Below are 23,921 nucleotides of genomic sequence, written 5' to 3'. Positions count from 1 at the left end.
CTCTCTCATTTTATAAAGGGGGAAAATGAGGCTAGTAAGATAATAAGATGAAGGATTTGTTTCTTTGTTCCATTTTTGTTGTGTTATAATCATTCATGTCCTACTTTCTAACTTTGAATTCCCTCTCATCCTTCTTGGTGATCTCATCAGCTCACAAGGGTTCAACTAGGATCTCCATGCTCTGTGTAGATCTATGCATCTTGCCTTTAGTCTCTGCCTTTTCTGAACTTCATATCTGCATTTGTTGCTGTTTGTCATTTTTCAATCATTTAAGTCATACCAAATTCTCTATGATACTATTTGGAGTTTTCTTGGCAAAACTACAGGAGTAATTTGCTATTTCCTTCTACAGTTCATCTTTCAGATGAGGAAACTGAAGCAAATAGGGTCATCCAGTCAGGAAGTTTCTAAGACCACATTTGAACTCAAGGCCTTCCTGTCTCCATAACCAGTAGTCTATTCACCTAGCCTTCCTAATGTATTTCTCCATTAACAACTGCCTACTGAATTTCTAAAACTGAATAGCTAAAGCAAAATTAATTAACTTGCTCTATCTGCCCCACACCCTTCTTCCAAACTAACCTATTTTGGTCAAGGCTACCGACATCTTTTCAGTTCAGGTTTGCAACCTTAAACTCATCCTCAATTCTTCCCTTCAATCCATCTCATCCCATCTCTTACCAAGTCTTTTTCAAAACAATAATAACATCCATTCCCTTTGTCTCGTCACGAGGCCACCACCCTAATTCTAGACTTTTGCCTCTTTTAATTTTGAAATGGTCCACTAAGCTGATCTCCCTGCCTTCAAACATTCTCCATGCAACACTTTTGAAATTTTGAAATGTATAACACCTACAGAGTACCAAGTCACTTCTCTACCATTGTCTATAGAATAAAATAGAATTTTATTTCATAAAGCTCTTCCTAACTCATCCTTCCCATTACAAGAGGCTACTGATGTTTCTTACACATCTAAAACTTTATCTCAACTACATGGCTTTTCCTTGGTTGCTTCCCATGCTGGCATGTTTTCCCTCCTAGCTTCCCTGGCTTCTTTATTTCATCAGCTCAATCCCCAGCTTTTTCTACAAGAAATCTTTCCTGAACCAGTTTTCTCCCACCTCCCCTTCACCAGTGATTTCCCATCAAGAATAACTTTCATTTACACTCTATATATGCTTGTACCTGGTCATGTAAATATTGTTCACCTCCATTAGAATGTGACATCTTGGAGGGAAGGGACAACATTTTTGCATTTCTTTAGATCTCCAGTACTTTAGATCTTAGTGTACCTGGAGAGAGTATGTACAAACTATCTTTCCGGTTCCCTCTCATGTAGTTTATATGTGTGTATATATATATATATATATATATATATATATATATATATACATATATATATATATGTATATATATATACATATATATATATATATATATGTATATATATATACATATATATATATATATATATATAGTATCTCATCTCTTACCTCCATTCTTGTGCAGCACAATCTCTCACCCATGCCTCATATGAACTTTCTTTGCCTCAGTCTCCTAGAAAGTCTAGCTTTCTTCAATGTTTAGTTCAAGCAAACCACAAACCTTCCTGATCTGTCATTCTGTCATTGCTGTTTGCCCATAAAATTATTTTGCATTTACTGTGTGTATTTTTAATCCATCAGTACATGTATTTTTCTCCCCAGTAAAATGGAAGCTCCTTGAGGGAAGTCCCTAGTATAGTGTTTTATACGTAGTAGACACTGCTAAATGAATGAATAAAAATATAAGATATAATACCTCCCATCATTGGATCATATGACTTATTTAGGGGTGTAAGATAAAAATATAGTCAACTTTAATATACAATATGTCTTGTAGGTATATCATTCTTAATGTAAAAGAAGAAAAACAAGGTTTTTCTCTATGCTAAAATAATTACATTTAAGTCTTTGTTTTGATTCTTTTATGAACAGCTTCACTTTTTGTCTGTGTTATTACTTATATTTGATTATACATTGCATTGCCTGACAAATTAGTTGATGAATATTTTCAAATCTTTTTTTATAAAATGTTCACAAGATTATACTTTTTTTCAGATTTTTCATATACTTTTCCACTATCTGACACTATGTAACTACTAAAATATTTCATATTTCTTATTTTTTTTTTAATAGCCCATTTGCTTATGGTGATGGTATATTTAAAAATCAACTGTATATGGCAGGTTATGTACATTGCCAATGTTAATTATTTCCCTCCAATTTCTCTTCTTTCAATGAAGGTTTTAAAAAATGTATAATTCTTTCTGGGAAGTATTTGTCTATATTTTTTCATAGCTATTATTTTAATACTTAGGATTTTTTTCCTTCAAATTCAAACAAAAGCATACTACTGTATATCAATGAAGATTCTCTAAATATATCTCTGCACTGGAATTTTTAGGGAGTGATGCATTCAAAAGTCTAACACTTATGAAGAAGGACAAATGAATATTAGTTGAAAAAACAGAAAAGAAACATAATCTTTCAGGGGCCAGTTTCATTTTGCTTATTTTCAAACAAATTGAACCTGACTCTTAATTCCTCATTTTGGAGTGAAAGGTAATGAAAATGAGAGGAAGATTTTAGCTAAGACATATAGAAAGTCCTTTAGGCCATGTGAAACCAGCAAGGACTTTTAAAAGTAAATATTAAATGATGAAGTGACAAAAGATGGGTTTGGCAATAACATTATAATTCAAGAAAAAGGAAAACAGAATCTACAAGTTCAGGATTTACTGAAGGTAAGAGGATCTTAAAACTTTAAAGGTGGTTATTCCTCACTGATGGTAATGTCAATGCTCAAATGAAGCTGTTGGATTTCAATTATTTAAGGATTTCAACAGTATCTTACATTTTCCTTCCTTTTGTAAATCATTTGCGAGAAGTTTGTTTTCTTTATGTTTTAATAGAGATAATGATTAAAACCTTTTAAAATTCTACTGTGGTGAATAACATGACAGAAATTATTGACCATAATTATTAGCATATTAGCAACTTAACATGTATAAGAAAAAATTCTACTTTAAGTAGACTACCTTAGTGATTGGCAAGTACTTTTCAAATTCTATATAAAAATAATATTTATTAATACTCTAGATGCTAGATAAGGTTTTTTAAAATGGTGAAACACTGTTTCAAGTTGTTTTTCTTTACTTGTTACTCTTTTTTAGAAAACAATCAATTACATAGATATTTATGATCCCCCCCCCAAAAAAAACATAATTACCTAAACCTGATAGTTTTTAAATAGTCCATCTTATGACTTCAGTGTCTAAGGAAATCTCCCATCTATCTTGGTGAAATATTTAATAAAGATAAAAGGTGGTGAGATTTAAAGGGCTGGGTAATTTTTAATCATGAGTGAAAGACATGATATATTTTGAGATCCATATACTTTTCACTTGAGTTTCTTTCTATCCTTCCACTGCAATCAATTAATTGACAACAATTTACTAAGTACTGGTGATGTGCTTGGTCCTGGCTAAATATTGGGGAGAGAGAGAAGGGGTAATAACTATTTCTGCCCCCATCCCTTTCAACTAATCCAGAAGACAGTATGTAAATAAAAACTACATACTGAGTAGACGGAACGTCATCTTAGGAAAGAAGGCTACCTAGCAGCTATACACGCTACACAGTGAAAATTTTTTTAAAAATTGGACCCTAAACTAATGATAAAGATCATTAAAAAGAAAAAAAAATGAAGTATGAGGTTAAGAGGAAACTTTTCAGTCTTAGGTAAAAAGGTTTCCTAATATTACCAGAGTGCCTTTGAAAGCACTGCACAGATATCAGTAATTATTTTTTATATAAATTGAACTCAAACTTTACTTAGAAGGGATGCTTTTCTCCCCAACTTTTTTTTTTTAGGTTTTTCAAGGCAGATGGGGTTAAGTGGCTTGCCCAAGGCCACACAGCTAAGTAAATTATTAAGTGTCTAAGGTACTCCTGACTCCAGGGCCTGTGCTCTATCCATTGCACGACCTAGCTGCCCCAATTGAAGTCAAACTTAAGATACATATCAAGATCACAGTTTTAGCGATGCAGAATCATTTTCTGACCAATAGTTCAGTCATTAAAGTGGGGAATTCTTCATTATGCAGAAGCAATTTACCAAAATGTCTTTACTAAACTTCTACTAAAGACTAAAATTGCTTCATCGTCACTGGGATAAGTGTATTTTAGATCCAACCAACATAATGAAGAGAGCCTTAAGTTCATGCCATAAGAAGATAAACTGAAGGAACCGGCAATTTTTAATCTGTGAAAGAGAAGACTTGGAGAACAATACCCAATAGGTGACATAGGTAGAGATTATGGAGGAATGTAAAGAAATACTTCCTAACAATTAGCGCTATCTAATAACCGGAATAAGTTCCCTTGGGAAGTAGAGGAATTGCTTCTCACCCCATGTTTTCAAGAAAAAGCTGACTGACCATTTGTGCATACTGTAGAAGAGGTCTTTATTCAAATATTGTGCTAGACTCAAGTTTCTTCCGATTCTTGGATTCTCTGAGTCTATAATTCATTTGAGTCCTTTTTTAGATCATTGTTAAATCTCATCACCACAAGTGCTGCTTTTCTGAATTCATAGTCCATAATTGTTCTTTTAAAATCTTTTTTGATGAGCTACTTATTTGATATTCCAGAGAAATGGAATATTTCATCCAGATAAGCTTTTATTCTATAAATTAATGATCTACATGTTCAGGACTGAGTTGGTCAAATATACTTCTACCGAAAAAAGAACTCACATTAAGTTAGCTAAAGTGAAAAAAAAAAACAAACAAAACTAAGTCTCACATATACAAATGCAATGTCCTTTAGTAACCAAGAATACACTCTGAAGTGCTCCTGCCATATGTTCAAAAACTGCTATCTTTTGCTTTTAAAAGAATGCAAATACCATCATTTTAGGTTTTGTTTTTTTAAAGCCAACTTTTGCCACTGATTATATTAAATAATTCACCACTTGTCATTCTACAATATTTCACTTTAACATGAACATGGGTTATATAGGCCTTATGACCTACAAGCACCAGTGATAATGTCACCATTATTTTGCTGTTAGATGAAGGCTACTCAGAAAGCCCAATCTCGGAAAAAACAAGTTTTCTCAACACAACGTCATAAAGTTTCACTGGCATATACAAAGTTCTGGAAGCTAAGTAATGAAGCAAGACGGGTCACAGATTTTTCCTTCCTAAGGAAATGAGTTCAAAAGCTCATTTATGATTGACAAAAATCTTACCTCTATCTCTACTCTAGAGGTTAGAAACTAGTACCTCTGGCTTACAGTTTTGGGGAACTTATCTATCATTTAATCATAGCTTAAAGATAATATAGTCTCCTATGCTGCTATTTAGAATAAACTGGAGAAGGAATAGATTTATAAGCAAGTTATTTTGCACCTAGGATGACTATGTTAACTTAAAACATTCCAGAAATCCTTAATTTTCACCTTGCACTTTGATAATTCAGAAATCTGCAGCCAATCACATACTGCTTCTCTTCTGTGGGAAAGTGGGGGTGGCAGGTCCTTCAGAAATATACATAGTCTCAAAGTTGGATTCTTTTATATTTTTTAACATAGTCAATTTTAACAGATTGACCCAGAGTTTGAAACTTTGAGAAGTTTCAAAAATATGGCCACCTGCCTTTGCTTTTCAGTACACTAATCTAGCTAGATGAACTATTTTTCATAAATGTAGTTACTTTCACAAATGTTATAGATTACCAAGGAAAAAAGGATGAGATGGGTATACCGTGCAAGCATCAATCAATCACTAGAGTAATAGAGACCCTGTACAAATGCCTTCTTTGAGTTTTGGGAGAGTTCAGGAGAATCATCAAATAGAAATTTTACCAAAATTTTCAGCTGATTAAAGAACTTAATTTAAGATAGTTCTTTCCATTCACCTACTATGCTAAAAGTTCATCCTCAATTTAATTGCTTATTTGCATACAATCAAGGCTTCAGTAGTTTTTTTTTAACTTGCTCCAGAGAGGGGAGAATAGAACATAACATTTAAAGTCACCATCTTTAAAAAAAAAATTCCCACTCCCAAAGTGCTGAACCTTAAGCATCATAAATTGAAATCCACGGGGGGGGGGGTGGGGGGGGGTGAAGGTAAGACATGCTTCTCCGGGGACCTTAACATCTGACAAAGCATCTCCCTAGGAGAGACTAGAAGAAGCCTTATTTTATTATCAATAATGAGTCTCTTCCTGTAAGAACAGTTTGCATACTTACCTAGGAAGGCAAATGGAAATGACAGTCAGGGGAAGAAGAAGCTGTCTCGGAGCCTTTATCATGTGATAGTGACCTATAAAGTATCAAATAAAGGCAGATCATCAGTATCCCATCGTTTTGCAATGTCTCCCAATCGACACAACATCCACAGGGAAGGAGCCCCCCCACCCCACCCCAAACTCGAGACTCGCTTTCCAAAGGAAGTTGGGATTAAAGAGCAAAAGCGCCCTTCCTTCTCCGGGGAAGGAGGGCTCCCGGGGAGATGCGCCGCCGTCTCCCGGGGCAGGGGGGCCGGTGCCGCCAGGACTGCCGTGCCGGTGCCGGCCACCCGGGCTCCCCTCCCCTCCCCCACTCCTCTACTTCCCATCTGTACGAAGCAGAAAGTTGATCCATTCTGCCGAGGCGCAGCCTCCTTCCCCGACTCCTCCGGCCCGGGCGGCCCCCGGGGCCGGGGCTGAGCCGCCCCCCGGGGCCCGGGCTGAGCCGCACGGGGGCTCAGGTAACCGCCGCCCGCGCCCCGGCAGACCGGAGCGGCTGCCGCGGCCGTGCCGGCGCCGACCGCCCCCAGCCCCGGGGCGATCCGGGGGATCGGAGCCGAGCCCGGCCGGGAAGGCACGTCCGCCCCCGGCGCGGCAAGTGCAGGGGCCGTCGGGGCCCGCGGGGCCGGGCCGGGCCGGGCCGGGCCGGGCCGGGATGGGGGGGCGCGGCCACGGAGAGAGATCTGACCCGGGCTTTGTGGCCGGTCACCATCAAGTTTGCATCTTAGTACAAAATGTCGATCTTAGAGGCTGACAAGACAGAGGCAGAGACGGAGGGAGAAAGAGAAGCGGAATAGAGTCCATCTTGCTTTGGGGAAGAGGAGGAAAATGAAGCGCAAAGCTCACTCCCGGCGTCAAAGTCTGCAAAACACCTTTCAATGAGGAAGAGGCGACGAGCGGGGTCTCCCCCTCCTCTCCGCCTTCTCCGGCGACATGTCGGGAATCAAGCCGGCGCTGATCGGGGCAGAAAACACCTCCTCCCGCCGCTCCTCCTCCTCCTCCTCCCCGCGGCCCCGGCGACGATCCCGCCGCCGCTGCCGCCGCTGCCACCGCCGCCGCCGCTAGCACCACATGAGCGATCCCGTTCCCCGCCTGGACCATCCCTCCACGGCGCATGTGATAATGGGGGGCTGGGGGAGGAGTGCCCCCGCCGTGCGGGGGCGGCGGTGCGGGCGCGGTGCGGCGGAGCCCGAGCCCGGGGGGAATGCTCCCGGGGAGCCGAGCCCGGGAGGGGGACCGGCGGCGGAGGCCGGCTGCGGGGGCCGGCCCCGCGCGCGCACACAGCCACACAGCCACAGACACAGACACACACACACAGAGAGACACAGAGACACACAGGCACACACGCACACGCACACGCACGCACACGCAACTCCCGGGCTAGCTTAACCCAAAGGGAAGGGGAAAACGCCTCTCCCCGAGAGTCTCCCGACGGGGGCGGCCCCCGCGGCCCGGCCGCCGGGGAAGGTAAGTGAGGCGCAGTGTGGACCCGGGAGAAGCGCCCCGAACGTGTCCCCGGCAGGACGGCCAATGGTTTCGGAGCCCCAGGCCGGTGACCATCGCCCCCATCCCCCACCCTCCACCCACCTTCCCGGACTTCTCCCCCCACCCCCCCACCTCTGCAAACTTTTCTGCCAGACCCGCCTGGACTCGTTGGTCCTCAGACGCCCAAAATATGGACCCGACCCCGCACGCCGAGGGGGGAGGAGAAGGCACGCTTCATTTTTTCCCCCCTTTCTACAGAAAGGAAAGCAAAAAATAGCTTCTGTCTCTCTCTCTCTCTCTCTCTCTCTCTCTCTCTCTCTCTCTCTCTCTCTCTCTCTCTCTCTCTCTCTCTCTCCCCCGTCTCCGTGTGTCTCTCCGCCCCCCCTCTGTCGTACATGTTGTGTCTTAGCTCTTTTTGCATCGTTTCATTTTTACCTTCCTCATTCGCTGAGAGGACCAGGGAGCCCTGGCACACTAAAGTGTCACGCGTGCCCGGACCCGCGGGCTCTGTAAACCCCAGGGCTCGGGCTCCCTCGGCCGTGCGAGCCCCCCCAGCCCCTGTTTGGGGGTGGGGGCAGCGCGCCGGGGCGCCCCGGGGCGCGGGGACGGCAGGGCGGCGCGGCCGTGGCCTCGCCGGGCCGGGGGCCCGTCCCCGGGGTCCTCACCTCCAAGTTTTCTGTCATCGCGCCGCGGCTCACCTCCGGAGCCCGGCCCCGCGCGGCCCAGGCCTGCTGCCCCCGCCCCCTCCCCCACCCAGCCTCGCTTTCTCCACCTTAAACTTATTGACACAACAGAAGCCCACATTCACGCGGAGCCCGGACGCGGCCCCCCGGGCTCCCCGCCCCCCCCCCGGCCGGGCTCGCGCCCGGGCACCACTTTCTGTGCCCGCTGCACGCCGGCCCCGGGGGCAGGGGGAGAGGGCACCGGTCTGCCGAGAGCCGGAAAGCCCGGAGCCCCAACTCTCGAGATGAAGGAACCACCGAGCCGCCTTCCCCCGGCTCGCCCGAGCCACGAACGGAAACAAATCCCCGGGAGGGGGGGACCCCGGGATGAGCGTGCCCTCCGCCGATCGCCCGTGACCCCTCTCCCCTCCCCCCTTCTCGCTTCTCCCCTCCCCAGCCAGGAGCCAACCTTCAGATCCACGCACTTTCCCCCGTCGTGAAGTTTGGGGGCTTCATGGGCAGGCACAATTTGCCAGTCAGTGTGGTGGTTCTGTTGTTGTTTTTCCTCCTCCTCTTCCTAGTCCTCCTCCTCCTCCTCCTCTTCCTCCTCCCTCCCCTCCTCCTCCTCCTCCTCCCTCTTTGCCCCTCTCTCCACCGCCGCTGCCTGCCTGGTGAGAGGTGCTGCTTTCAAACGCAGCCTGGCACTGGCTGGCCTACTCCCCCCCCTCCCCGAGCCGTGCATGCATTGCATTGCATTCACCTCTCCCCCTCCTCCTGCCCCAAGGGGGCCGGGAGCGAGTCGAACATCCCCCCCCCCACCCCCGAACCTCTCCCAACCCAAAGTTTTCGTGCAGGGGGGGGAAGCGGCCGGGAATCGCGGCGCAGGACTTGTTAGGGCGCTCTCCCCCTCTCGGTCGCCCTCTCCCCCTCGGTCTTCCTCAAGTCCACCCTACCCTGCCGGCTGCTGCTGCTCCTTGTGCCGCCGCCGCCGCCGGAGGAGTCCTCGGGGCTGCAGCCCGGCTCTTCTCAAGTGAGTATTCGCAAAGAAAGTGTCGGGAAGGGGCTCCCCGGCTCGGCTCGCCCAGCCCGGGCTGGGGCCGCCGGCCACTTACCTCTTCCCCTGTGTGTGTGCAACGTGTGTGTGTGCTCTCTCTGGCCACTCAGTGTTTCTCTATGGGAAAGTGAAGAGAGGAGCTCTCAGAGCCGCTCTGCCTCCGTTTTCACTGTACACTGCTCCACATACAGTACATGCAACCCGGAGAGACTGAAAACACTCATTTTATATAAGGCAGCCTGCCATTGGCCCAGGGCTTGAGGGACGGGCTCGCCAGCCATACAGAGGGCCCGTTACACCCAAACACGCACACATACACACATTCTACACAGGCACACACACACACACACACAAAGATCATCATATTTTCTATTTTATAACAGGCAGGACCCGTAGACGACAAGGAAAGGACAGGTAGAAAGACCCAGCCAAGTGGCTCGGAGCAGAGGAAGACCCCCAGCTGCACCAGTTGCCAGGCTGGAAACTGGTGTCCATTGGACTTGGGAGGGCTATGGTAATAAACTACATGCAACTCCACTGGCTGTGGAAGTGGAGGGCTTAGTACTCCACTGGAGTGCCCCATTTGCATGAGGCTATGGTTTCTCCTTCTGACCCAGTCAACAAGTAGTCAAAAAAGGATTTTGTCATTTTGCTTTTTTTTCTTTTTTTTTTGCATAGATTGTGCCATCAAAAGAGGCCAGCTTGTGGCAAAATAAAGTTTATAAAGACCACAGCATTCAGGTACCTCATCAGTAAGTTCAATTAAAAATCAACTTTAGAAACAGGAAACAATAAAGATAGGCTTTTTTATTAGAATAGTCATATGCTTTAGTAAGCCAGCAATCTGGACAACTCTGTATGATTTACCTACACTGAGGGACAAGGTAGAGAAAGTCATTCGGATGCTGTGTCACTGAACTTTCTTTCCTAAAAGGTCATTGTCAGTCAAGTGCAGGCACTCTCTATCCTTTGTGGATCTCATTAATGATTTGTTATTTGTGTAGATGAGGAAACTAAGTTTGATTCTTTCTGGAGAGTCTTCCTTTCCTGAGGATCGCTAGTCATTGTTTATTAAAATTGAATTTATTTTTTAATGAAACTAACCACCTGAATTCAGCTTAGACTTTATAAATTATCTTGCAAAATGATGGTCTCCTAGATAGCACAAACTATCAAAAAAAATGCAAGATGATAAATTCCTTCTAGGCTACTTTTTTAGCTGGATAAGGGAAGGAATTACCATTGGCAAATTTAAGTTGACAGGTCCATGTAAAATAGTCACCTAACTTAGAAGATAGAGGACTGAATTGAGGGGCAGGAGACTTGGGGGCGAATACAGTCTTGTCCTTACTACTAATAACCTTGATAAAGTTATTTAACCTATATGAGTGTTATTTCATTCCCTCAACTTTAAAACAAGGTGGTTAGAAGAAATCATCTCCTCTGATTTCTTCTACAATTAGGGAATCAGGAAACTGTTTTTTAATGCCAAACAATTTAGAAATTGAAGTTATAACATAAACTAATGGCCTAGCTGTATATCTAAAATAAATGACAAGTTTTGAGTTAAATAAAAGCTTTTTTTGTTATATTTACATAAAATCACTTTAAAATTCTTTCATTTCTCAAGTTAGTCAGCACATAGTAGGTGTTTTATTGACCGTTGTTGACTATTTCCTTGGGTTTTCTTTTCCTCTGTAAAATCAGGATTATAGCAGAAGATGTAAAAAAGCATGTCATTTTTTCATTTTCTTTTTTACATTTTATTGATATGTTTTGCTTTTATGTTAATTTCTTTAGTTTTAGTTCTTTAAAAGAAATTTGGAATTCTTTTAAAATATATTTGGAAATGTGATGCTTTACTTATAAATATTAAAAAGTAATAAAAGTCACAGTGTATTTTAATTGATAAAAATTAGATACATTGATTTAAAAGATAAGAATTACAGAAAATTAATAAAATTAGATAGGATTCTAGTCATGGAATCAGGAATAAGCCGGTTCGCTCCCAAGCTGGTTATAAACTGACTGAGCCTAGACAAATCCTTTCACTTCTTATTGAGTGGGCCCAGGTAACTTAATTTGAAAGTTACAGCACAGTTGCTGACTTGCATTGGTAGAGGACTTTTCTACCTGGGAGTTGCCTATAACCATGAAATCACAAGGGCTGCCAAAAAAATTATTAAAAATTATTCTAATGGCATTCTGTGTGTATTTCACCAAAAGAACAATGTGCTTGACCTAACACTCTCTCATTAATCCCTATTACACTCTTATGAGGTGAGTGCTGAGTCCTGTTATCTCCATTTCATACATAAAGAAAATGAGACACAGAAAAATTAAATAACCTGTCCAGTATGACCCAGAATGCTAAGGGTCAAGCTGGAGCCAATCCACAGTATCATTGCTTTAGCAACTCAGCAATATTTCCTTTAAAATGACAAACTCATTGGGAAAGGCAAGGATGGAGAACTTTCAGAACATTCAGAACTTCTTTGTAAAACATTCCTTCTTTTGTATAAGAACGATGATTAACATCAATAAATTCAACTGATAACAGAAATGTTGGAAATTATTACAAATATTTATTTTCTCAGAAATGGAGGATAAATTATTTTAGAAAAATGCTTTATTTCTTTCTAATAAATTAACAGAAAACCCAGCTTCCTTCAAAGCAAAGCACAGGGGCAGCTAGGTGGCATAGTGGATAAAGCACCGGCCCTGGAGTCAGGAGTACCTGGGTTCAAATCCGGTCTCAGACACTTAATAATTACCTAGCTGTGTGGCTTTGGGCAAGCCACTTAACCCTGTTTGCCTTGCAAAAACTTAAAAAAAAAAAAAGCTAAGCAAAAACTCTTTTTTCTCTACTAGGCCTTTGATTATATCCCCCCCCCCCCATTCTTCTGCCTACCAACAACCTCCTGAATTATATTTATTTTTTTTTTTATCTATTCACATAAGCACCTGTTGTTACCCCTGGTAAGATTGTAAACTTCTTGGGAATAGACTTTATTTTTTTTGTCTTTCTTTTCTCAGTAGCTTGCATGGTTGGTATTTAAAAAATACTCATTGATTCATTCATTCACTGTTGATTGATTGATTGATTCCTTGGTAAGAGTTTTGTTCATATATTGTCATTATGGTCATTATGGTGCTAATAGAATCACGGTGATGGACTCTGTAGCTTTTGTTGTCTAGTCTTTTTTTTTTCAGTCTTGGATATAAACTGACTGAGCCTAGACAAATCCTTTCACTTCTGCTTACCTCCAATTTGCTTTTCAGGTATCTTGAACTGGATGTCCAGTAGACATTTTAAAACTCAACATGTCTTCATGATCCATTTGGGGTTTTTCTTGGTAGAGAAATGATTTGCCATTTCCTTCTCCAACTCATTTGCCTTAAGTTGAGGCAAACAGTATTAAGTGACTTGTCCAGGATCATATGTCACATAGCCAGTAAGTATCTGAGGAAGATGAGTCTTCTTGACTCCAGGCCGGTTGTGCTCTATCCACAGAGTCATACAGTGATTTTAAACATAAAAAAAAAAAAGTCCTTTCCTCACTATACCTTTACACAATTATATTATTAATAACAAAGAGGTAGAGGAGAGAATGTGTGCAAGCCTCAATATAACCAGTCCCCAGTACTAGAAAAATAGTAGACTAGTAATGTCATCACTTTATAGAAAGAATGCTATTATTTAGCATTTATTAAGCACTAGTCAGATACCAGATACTATATTGGAAATAACCAGGTGTTTGTGCTTACTTCTGCAATCCTGGCTACTGGGAAGAAAGAAACTGCTCAATCTCTTATCTCTTGAGAGCTTTGAAGTTCTCAGCATCAGCGGGTTAAACTGATCCAGTGTCTACACTGAGTCTTACACCAATATAGTGAGAGGAGACCATCAGGAGGACTAAAGAGGAGCCAACTGGCCCAGGTAGGAAACAGAGCAGGTCCGGAACAATTAGGCCTTAATTAAAGAGTACTTAATGTTCCACCAGCCTGAGGAAAACAGGGAAATCCAGTCTTGGGGGGGAAGAAAATAGAGTGAATGTCAAATTCAAGATAACACTATAGATTGAAATACTCTTAGTTTATGTACCATGTAATACATATAAGATAATACATATTTATCAAATAAGTTTTTCTGTAATACTTATTTTACTCACCAAGTTGATATTAGACAGATATAAGGAAAGGGTATTGATAAGTATAGTATCTTCTCTTTTGCTTTTATCTCATTATATATTATTTTCAGAGACCAGTCAGTAGCTTTTGGCAGGAGAGACTTCTCATCTAGTCTATTCAGATGATGAAATGGGAGAGCTAGCCAAGGAAATAGGATGGAAGATCATTCACTAGGATCTCTTTCTTTTCCCCTTCTTCCTCATTTTATATCAATTAGATGCCTTCTGCCACTAACTTATCCTTTTTAACCTGTCTCATATGAAGAGGTAGTTGTATTCCTTACCAAGGCCAATACTTCTACCTATAAAAAGGATCTCATTCCATCCTATCTCCTTCTACAAATTGTCCCCCCATCTTCCCCACTGTATAATTTATCTTTAATCTCTTCCTTTCTACTGACTCCTTTCCTACTCCCTACAAACCTGCCTATTTCTCCCCTATTCCTAAAAAAAAGCCCTCATTTACTCCATCCATTCTCCCTAATTTTTGTTCAATATTTCCTCTATCCTGTGTGGACAAACTCCTTGAAAATAATCATCCATAATACTTGTTTCTGCCTTCTTCCCTCGCAGTCACTTGTAAAATCCTTCTTTCCATTGAAATTTCTCTCTTTAAAGTCACCAATGGTCTCTTAATCGCCAAGTCTATTGGCCTTTTCTTATTCTTTCTTGACCTCTTTGCAACTTTTGATGATCATCACCCCCTCCTCCTTAAAACTCCCTTCTTCCTAGATTTTAGGGACACCATTCCCTCCTGATTGTCTTCCTACCTATCAGATCACTCCCTTTCGGTCTCCTCATCTAGATCATGGATCTAACCATATGTGTACCTTGGGGTTCTATCTTGAGCTCTCTTCTCTTCTCTTCTCTTCTCTTCTCTTCTCTTCTCTTCTCTTCTCTTCTCTTCTCTTCTCTTCTCTTCTCTTCTCCTACCTCACTTGGTGATCTCATCAGCTCCCATGGATTTAATGATGATTCTCAGGTCTACCTATTTTACCTTGAGTCTGCTTACTTCCAATTTGCTTTTCAGGTATCTTGAACTGGATGTCCAGTAGACATTTTAAAACTCAACATGTCCAAAACTGAACTGATTTTCTTTTCCCCTAAATTCTACCTCTTTCTTATTTCCCCTATTACTGTACAAAAAAAGCTACAGAGTCCACCCTCCTTGTCCCTCAGACTAACTTTTCATTATCTTTCACCCCCTGTATCCAATCTATTGCCAAGGCCTGTTGATGGCACCTTTTCTAAGATAAGCTCCCTTCTCTTCTCTAACACTTCATTACACTGTGATAGGCCCTCACCTCACACATTCAGTGATTTCCTGGAGGTCTGCCTACTCAAGTTCTCCCTCATCCAATCCATCCTCCAATGAGCCACTAAAGGAATTTTCCTAAAGTATAGATCCAGCATGTGGTACTATTCCCAATTCAAGAAACTTTCTATTACCTCCAAGATCAAGTATAATAATCACTGTTTGGCATTCAAAACCTTTCATAATTTGGCTCTCCTTGGCTTTCCAGTCTTCTTTACACCTTGGTCCTCTTCATTCTTTGATACAATGGCACAATCCTGGAATTCCATGAACAAGATACTTCATCCCTCTGCTAGGGACATTTCTTCTGACTCCCTCACCCATAGAATGCTCTCCATTCTCATCTCTACCTGCTGGCTTCCCAAGCTTTCTTCAAGTCCCATCTTAAATCCTTTCTTCTTTAGGAACCTTTCCTGACTCCTCTTATTTCTAGTGTTTTGCAGTCAGGAAGGTTTGGGACCAATCCCTGCATTTAACATATCTATTTCTATATCTATGTAAAAATCTCTGAATTTTAAGGGCACAAGGAACTTTAATGTTTTCGAGTTGTTCATTTTCATTGAGAGTTTCAACATTAGGAATTCCCTTCATCAAAGAAATCATAGGCTCCAACAATGATACTTTTCCCCACTCCCATAAAAATGTATTGAGGGCCCTCTTCTCTCCCTTGGTTACCCCATCATCTCCCATAGAGTTTTCGTCTTTATGCAAATTACTCCCTGATCTATATATTGAATTTCATTCTCTTCCCTGAATTCTATTACCTCAACATATCACCACATGTATGTCTCATGGACATTAAGTTCAACATGTTGAAAACATCTTTCATTCTTTTCTTCAGAACAAACTCTTTCCTAACCTTATTTCTACTGAACACATCACCATATCTCTAATCACCTGGATACAACATCAAAGTGGTCTATGACTTACCAGTTTGTGATGCTTCCTTCTTCCTCCCCAAGACATGGTATCCCCAAATCTTTGTGTAGCTTGAAAGTACATAAAGACTTCTGGGACACTGAATATCTCACATTTCCTTTCCTTACACAGGACCCTGGTCTAGACCTACATCAATTGCACCAGGTCTTAATTGATTGATTGATTAATTAATTGGACTCCCAGACCCTGGTCTTGCCCTTCTCAAATTTGTGCTCTTCACAACTATCAAACTGATATTATTCATCTAAACTATTTGGTATTGGTCAGAAAAAGAAATATTGATAAATGAAACAGACTAAGAAAGCAAAAATATAAAAAACACAACAATTATATAGATGAGAAATTATCTCATACAACTATAGTCAGGAAGAATTCTTAACAAAATACTGTGTAGAAGGGATATAGAAAATAAAGTAGTCATTTTCAATTATATAAGATTCAAACTTTGGTCTGTTTGATCTTGGGCAAATCATGCCCTTCTTGGGTCTCAGTTTCCTTATCAATAAAATGCGATAATAGAACTGGATGTCCTCTTTTATTCTTTTCAGTGGTATAGCTATAGTCCTTTAAAAATTAATTAAAGTTAAGGAGAAAAAAACCCTTTTATTATCCAAAGCTCGTGTCTGACCACATTGATCTTATGGCACAGTGGATAGAGCATTGGTCTTGAAATCAGGAGGATGGAGTTTGAATCCAGGCTCAGATATCTGCCACTAACTAGCTGTGTGATCTTAGGCAAGTCACTTAACCCTGATTGCCTCTCATCCAGGGCCTATCTCCTATCCCGATTCATATCTGGCCACTGGTCCCAGATGCTTCTAGAGGAGGAGAAAGTGAGGCTGGTGACCTAGCCCAGCAACCGCCTCACTCAAAGCCAATTCTTGTGCTTGTCATGGCATCACCTCCCCTGATATTATGATCTTTTCAAGAATGAAGGACAAACATCATCATGCTCAAAGAGGACAAGTGGCTCCCTCTTTTCATTTGTATAAAATATCAAACTCCTGTTTGGCTTTCAAAACCCTTTTGAAATCTGGCTCCAGCCTCTCTTTCCAGGTTTCTTTCCCATTACCTTCTCACACAATTGATGTTCTGGCCAAATTGGCCCCATTGCCACTCCATATGCACTCCTGTCTCTTTTCTCTGGCACAGATTGTCTTAGTTTCCTTCAAATTTCTCTTTTCTGTCCTCTTACAGCAAGCTTGAGGCATCTAGGTGGCTAACTGTATAGAATTAATAGACCTAAAGTCAAGCAAGAAAACTGAGTTCAAATCTATTCTTACACTGTTCCTAGCTGAGTGACATGTGTCACTCAATCTCATCTGCCTCAGTTTCCTCAACTGTAAAATGAGAATCATAATAGCACCTACCTCCCAGGGTTGTTCTGAAACTCAAATGGAAAAATATTAGTAAATCACTTAGCACATGGTAGTTGCTTAATAAAATCTTATTTCCTTCCTATCCTAGTCATCTCTCCTTTTATAGGAAAGGAAACTGAGTCAAAGGAATTTTACAGACCTGAGGAAAAAACCAAGGTTTTCTAGCTTCTATTCCAGTATATTTTTCATCATAGATGCCCTCATGTGTCAACTGAGAACCAAGAAAAGATCACGATATCAGAAGTGATACTTAAGTAAAAGTGATATGCCTTTATATTTTTTAATTAATTAATTTATTTTTGAATTTTACAATTTTTCCCCAATTTCATTTCCCTCTTCCCATCCCCCACAGAAGGCAGTCTGTTAGTCTTTACATTGTTTCCATGGTATATGTTGAAATGATCTACCTTTAATAAATGGAGTATAATGATTTCAGGGGCAATAGGAAGGATATCCCATGTTAACCAAATCTCAACCACTTATATGTTGCAATGCTAAAAATTTTCCTTAAGATATTCTTTTAGGAGGGTGACTAGGTGGCGCAGTGGATAGAGCACCAGCCCTGGAGTCAGGAGTACCAGAGTTTAAATCCAACCTCAGACACTTAATAATTACCTAGCTATGTGGCCTTGGGCAAGCCACTTAACTCCCTTTACCTTGCAAAAAAAAACTAAAAAAAAACAAACAAGCAAACAAAAAATATATTCTTTTCGTCTAAAAATTGCCCCCTTTTCTCTTTTACCTAGACAAAGTAACACATTGTAAATAGTAATTTAATATTAAAAAAAAATTGTGTTATCTCAAAGAAGGCTGAACCAAGTAACAAGAGAGATGAAAAGGAAGGCAATATGAGGATGTGGAGTTGATGGGGGTGGGGGGTGTTAAAGGGCACAGAAAGGGCCAGATTCCAAGGACAAAGTTTTAAAGGTCTCATAGTTTTGCCTGGGACCATTTATATGTACAAAGCATTGTGCTAGATACTGGAAAAACACAATCAAAATTGAAACAATCTCTGCCTTCAAAGAGCTTGCAAAGAAATTTGAGGATGAATGTGATAACTAGATGAAACAGTGGAGAAAGATTCAGGAAACCTTGAGTTCAAATTCGGTCTCAGATACTTATTAGCTTTGTGAACCTTGGCAAGTCACTTCACCAGTCTGCCTCAGTATCCTCATCTGTAAAATAAAAGATAATAATAGCATCTAACTCCCAGTGTTATTGGGGTGATTAAATAGGATTTTTGAAAACCTTTAAGTGCTATTTAGTTATTCCTTCTACATCAGGATTTTACCCATCCTGATTTTCAGTGTATAGTGGGTTGGTATAAGAAATTAAATGGGTCACAAGGCTACATTCATAGTTCTGGACAATCTACCAAATCAAAACCATTTTTTAAATGTTTTATAAAAATAAACCAAAGTGAAGCATGGAAAAAAAAAAGAAATTAAATGAAAAATTTGGGGAAGTTTTGCAGAAGTCACAGAGGTCAGCAGATAGCATGAGAAGGCCAATAGACAACACATTTTAGACATTTAAAAATGTATTTCATATAAACATATATATATATATATATATATATATATATACACACAGTATTGTATAATACAGCCTATGACCAAATACTTTAACCCAAATTTTATGATAAGGTATTGTAAACACCCCATAAAAGAAAAAGAAAAAAGGGCAGCTAGGTGGTGCAGTGGATAGAGCACCGGCCCTGGAGTCAGTCAAATTCGTACTCAGATATGTAATAATTACCTAGCTGTGTGGCCTTGGGCAAGCCACTTAACCCCATTGCCTTGAAAAAAAAACTAAAAAAAGAAAAGAAAAAGGAAAAATTCAGACAACTAATCTGGTATGAAGGGAGGAGTGAAAAATTTTTTCATGGATTTCACAAATCTGGGTAGGGGTGAGGGGGGGGTGCTTGGTGTGGAGCACCATGCCCCTAACCCCCACAATGTGGAAGACACAAGGCAAGATCCTACATAGGAAATGGGGTTCAGAAATGAGAGAGAGCTCTCAATAGTTAAGCAATCAAGGACAATCCTAAGATACTTGTTATGGAAAATTCCATCCACATTCAGAAAACAAATAAACTTTGGAGTCTGAATAAAGAACAAAGCTTACCATGTTTACTTTTTAAAATTTCTTTTATTTTTTCCTCATAATTTTTCCCCCTTAGCTCTAATTCCTCTTTCACAACATGACTAATATGGAAATATGTTAAATACAATCATACATGTACAAGCTATATGATTGTTAGTTGCCTTGGAGGACTAGGGAAAGGAGGTTAGTAGAAAAATGTGAAACTCAAAAGCTTGCAAAAGGATGAATCTAGAAAATTGCCTTTGCATGTAATTGGAAAAATAAATAAAATTTTTAAAAAAGAAATGAGAGGGAGTATATTCTAGCATAGGACACTGTCATCATGAATATGTATTGAATTATACTTAGGAAGAAGTTCGAAGTCGAGTTTGTTTAGAATATACATAAGTGAAGGGGAGTAATATGAAGTAAGATTAGAAGTCTTTTGGAGCCAAATTAGATGTACTAAAATGTGCACCTGTTTAGATGTACTTAAATGTGTACCTGTTGTTGCCATCCACAGACTATAAGAGGAGGAATTGATGTGGATTTTCCCCTTTTTTTTTTATCACCAGCAATCAGTCTAGCACAATATAAATACACTTTGATTGATTGATTGATTAGGGAGGGCTTAAAGTGCCAAACTGAAGAGGTTTAGAAACTGTCCAAATGTTTAACTGGAAGTCAAGAAAATAAAAAATCTACTTCCAGTCTCAATAACTGGGAGGATAGATAACAGCAAAAAAAGAAAAGAAAGTAAATTATTGTGAGACTAATTTGGGATCCCCCTGTTAATTAATGAAAGACCCTATTAAAATATTTGGGTGAGTGAGTATAAAAAAAATACCATTGAAGATATTTACTATGTTTACAACATTAGGTAAGTCACTTAACCACTGAGCCTCAATTTCCTCATTGGTAAAAATCAAGAAATTTGAATGAACTTCCAACTCTAGATTTATGATCCAAAGATTTTCCAGAACAATAGTGCTGATCTCATAGGGTAGAATAATGAGTTTCATATCAAGAGGTCTTTGATTTTGAATTTATGATGATCATGCTGTTTGTTGTTCAGTTGTTTCAGCCACATCTGACTCTTTGTGAACACCCATTTGGGGTTTTCTTAGCAAAGATACTATTTCCTTCTCCAGCTTATTTTACAGAAGAGGAAACAGAAGAAACAGAGGAAACGTGATTAAGTGACTTACCCAAGTTCACACAACTGGGAAGTGTCTGAGGTTAGATTTGAACTCAGGTCTTCCTGACTCCAGGCCCAGTGCTTCATCCACTGAGCCCCTAACATGCAAAGTAATCCTCAAGGAAAACAGCCAGCCATATAGTGTGGTACCATAAAAAGAGCCCAGAATTTTGAAAAAGAGGAAACAAAATTCTAATTCTTTCCATGCTCTTCCTAAGGTACCTTGGGCAAGTCACAACCTCTCTGGCTCTCACTCATAAAAAGGGCATTAGAATTGAATGACCTCTAAGGTCCCTTTTAGGTCTGCACAGGTCTACATCTCTGTTCCTACAATCTGACAAAAGGAGTTTGATGTAAAAGAAGCCATTTCATTAGGATATTAGGGAGATAGTATAGCCCAAGGAATAAAACTATAGACTTAACAATCTGGAAAACCTTAACTCTAACTCTATCCCATACCTTGATTGACTGTGTGATCTTGGGTAAGTCACTTAGCCTTCTTCTAATCCAGTGTCCTCTATGTCAGAGGGTTGTAGTGAGAATCAAATAAGATAAGCCATATAAAGAGCTTTACAAATTATAAAGTGTTATATGTTAATTATTATTAATACTGCCCCCCCCAACAAGTTACCCTTGACTGAATTTAGAGTATATATGGTTGTTTTTAGCAAGGGAAGATCAGGGATAAGATAGAGGCAGAGTGAATTTGTTGCCTCATCTTAGAAGGAAAACTTCCGGTGGCAAGAGAACTCTAATGGGTTCTCTTTCCTCTGGGTGCCCAGCACCTAGAATTTGATCCACTCCTTTCCCTCTATTAAACTGAATCAATAGGAGTAGCAGTTATAGAATAATCTGGGTAAATTGGAGCCCTTCCTCTGTTACTCTATTGTTGGGCCTCTTCTCGAATCCTAGATGATGACTAGAGGATTCTCCTCCCTCCCCGCTCCAGTGACTCACTACCTTTCCTCCCTGACCAGAATATGATAGGAATGACAAATAATAAAAGCTTCCTCCTTTATTCATCTTCCCTTTCCCTCACCACATACTAATACCTCTTCTTCAGAACACTTCCTTTTTCTTTCTTTTCACGGTATAGATACTCTTTAGTCCTTAAGAGACTTTTAACCTGTACCCTTAAAGACTGGCTTACAGCTCAGATCCACTTTAAGCATACCAAGGATGAGAGAAACTACTAACATGGGAGGTATCTAAGAGTGAGAAATTGGGGGCATCTCCTCTAAGGTTTTAGCAATCATTTATGAGTCTCAAGGTATAACAGTGGAGTACACTGAACAAAAAAAAAGAATATTGAGTCTAAGATTTCTTGGTGTTTGCCGGCTTGTTCTAGCATCTCTACTGCAACAAAACAAAAAAAAATGGAATTGATGTAAGGAGCAAGTCATAAGGAGTCAGAGTGAAGACACAGAACCTCGTCATGGTAAATGACAAGAAATTCCAGGGCTGGAAGAAATCTCAGAGATTTTTCTCACTTTACAGATGAGGAAACAAAAGCCAAAGGAGTCTAAATGACCTGCTTAAGGTGATACAAGTAACCAGTAACAGAATAAGGACCCAAGTGACCTGAATTCTAATCCAAGCCAATGTGCTTTTCTACTTTGCTATACCATATATACAGGTATGAGTCTTAAATCTGGTGACAGAGGCAAACAAACCCAAGAACCTAGGATGAGAGAACGCCATAAAATCTGTAAGTGGAAGAAGAAATGGAGACTCCAATATTGGGAGCTAAAGATTCAGTGGTGCTTGGTGGATGGTGAAAACTTTCTTTCATCTTCCTCATATGAAAAAACAACAACCAAAAAAGTTTACTGTGGGATAAAGAGTCCTATGAGATTGATGGTATATATTTAAAATGAGTGAACATATCATTTTGAAACTATATAGTTGGTGATCCCCCCCACACAACCGGGTCATATGATTTTTACTACATGTACATTTGTGCACAATAATATGGGAATGAGAAGAGAGATTGTTTAACCTGCTGCAGAAACTTCTATAGGAGAATGAATGAATGAATCAAGAGTGTTTAATTGGGGAAAAAATAAGGGATTTGGGGGATATAAGAAAGAATAGCAGTAAATGCTACAGGCTTTAGGTTTTTGGTGACTAATACACTAAATAAAAAGTAAATATTCTAGAATATTTGCATATTTCAGATATATCTGATAAGTGGAAAACACATAATACTGTTAATTTTTTATTTCTGATTCATATTCTGACTTATTTTTATTTTCTGCATATAATGAAGTTACTTAGCCTGAGTTTACACAAATATTTATTGGTACATTGTACACTAGAAATAGTTATGAGATATAGCAACATATAATCACAAATTAGAATTTACTGTTGAAGGAAAAGACTACTTTTCCCTCTCTCTTTCCACCAATGTCACTAGATGGCTAAATGTTCTTAGCATTGGACAGTGGTATGACAAAAAGGGAAAATGATCAGTGTAGGAGGGGTTATGGGAGTATTAGGACAGTAATACATTGCTGATAGAGTTGTTAAGTGAACCAACCATTCTGGAGAGCAATATGGATCTATGCCCAAAGAACAGTAAAACTGTTCATACCCTTTGATCCAGCAATTCCAATTCTAGACCTATATTTAGAAGAAGTCATAAAAAATAAGGAAAGTCCCAATTGTTTCAACATATTCATAGCAGCTTTTTTGTAGGAGCAAAAATTTGGAAAATAGGGGTATGCCCATCAATTGAGGAATGGTTAAACAAGTTATGGTACATGAATATTATGGAATAGCATCATTCTATAAGAAAACATAAATGGTCAGATTCTAGAGAAGCATGGAATGATGCTGAACAAAGGGAGCAGAACCAAAAGAACATTGTACATATTAACAACAACATTGTAAGATGATCAACCTTCATGGAAGCAGTTCTTTTCAGTAGTTCAAGAGAGTTGGGACAATTCTGTTGGACCAGCTATGAACAATACTATCCCCATCCAGAGGCCAAAACAAAACAAAAATCCTTTAAAATATGAAGAATACTACATTCTCTTTTTTAAAAAATTCATATGGATTTCTTTCCCTCAATCCTAATTCCTCATGCCAAAAAATGGCTAACCTGTAAACATGCTTAACACAAATGTGTAAGTACAATATTAACCTGACTGTTCACCACTGAGGGGAGGGGAGTGGGAAGGGAGGGTGGGAGGAAATTTTGTAACTTAGAAATATGCATAGGCATATGGATGAACATTAAAAAAAAACTTTCATAACATGTATTTGGAAAAGTAA

The 23,921-nt window shown here is 40.1% G+C and overlaps 1 protein-coding gene and 1 long non-coding RNA gene across 14 annotated transcripts in view; one reads left to right on the top strand and one right to left on the bottom strand.

Annotated features, from left to right (window-relative positions):
• LOC141507078 (HMG box transcription factor BBX-like) overlaps nucleotides 1–9,745 on the bottom strand; it is a 369,819-nt gene extending 360,074 nt beyond the window's left edge. For 5 of the 10 annotated variants that reach the window (XM_074214420.1, XM_074214422.1, XM_074214417.1 and 2 more), the window contains exons 1-2: nucleotides 9,595–9,745; nucleotides 6,298–6,370 (exon numbers count right to left, since the gene is read on the bottom strand). The gene's annotated coding sequence lies outside the window, so the exon portion shown is untranslated. Of the gene's footprint in view, nucleotides 1–6,297; nucleotides 6,371–7,207; nucleotides 7,309–8,951; nucleotides 9,072–9,435; nucleotides 9,560–9,594 lie in introns of those variants that run through there. The other 5 variants (XM_074214418.1, XM_074214425.1, XM_074214427.1 and 2 more) reach the window with 4 other exon arrangements.
• The window catches only part of LOC141507081 (uncharacterized), a 58,072-nt gene continuing 41,689 nt past the window's right edge, over nucleotides 7,539–23,921 (top strand). For 3 of the 4 annotated variants that reach the window (XR_012474070.1, XR_012474069.1, XR_012474067.1), the window contains exon 1: nucleotides 8,626–9,512. This is a non-coding gene — a long non-coding RNA (uncharacterized LOC141507081). Of the gene's footprint in view, nucleotides 7,803–8,625; nucleotides 9,513–23,921 lie in introns of those variants that run through there. The other variant, XR_012474068.1, reaches the window with a different exon arrangement.

This window comes from Macrotis lagotis, chromosome 1 (assembly GCF_037893015.1).
Source record: "Macrotis lagotis isolate mMagLag1 chromosome 1, bilby.v1.9.chrom.fasta, whole genome shotgun sequence".
Classification (NCBI taxonomy): Eukaryota; Metazoa; Chordata; class Mammalia; order Peramelemorphia; family Peramelidae; genus Macrotis; species Macrotis lagotis.
This window is presented reverse-complemented; position numbering and strand designations above follow the sequence as displayed.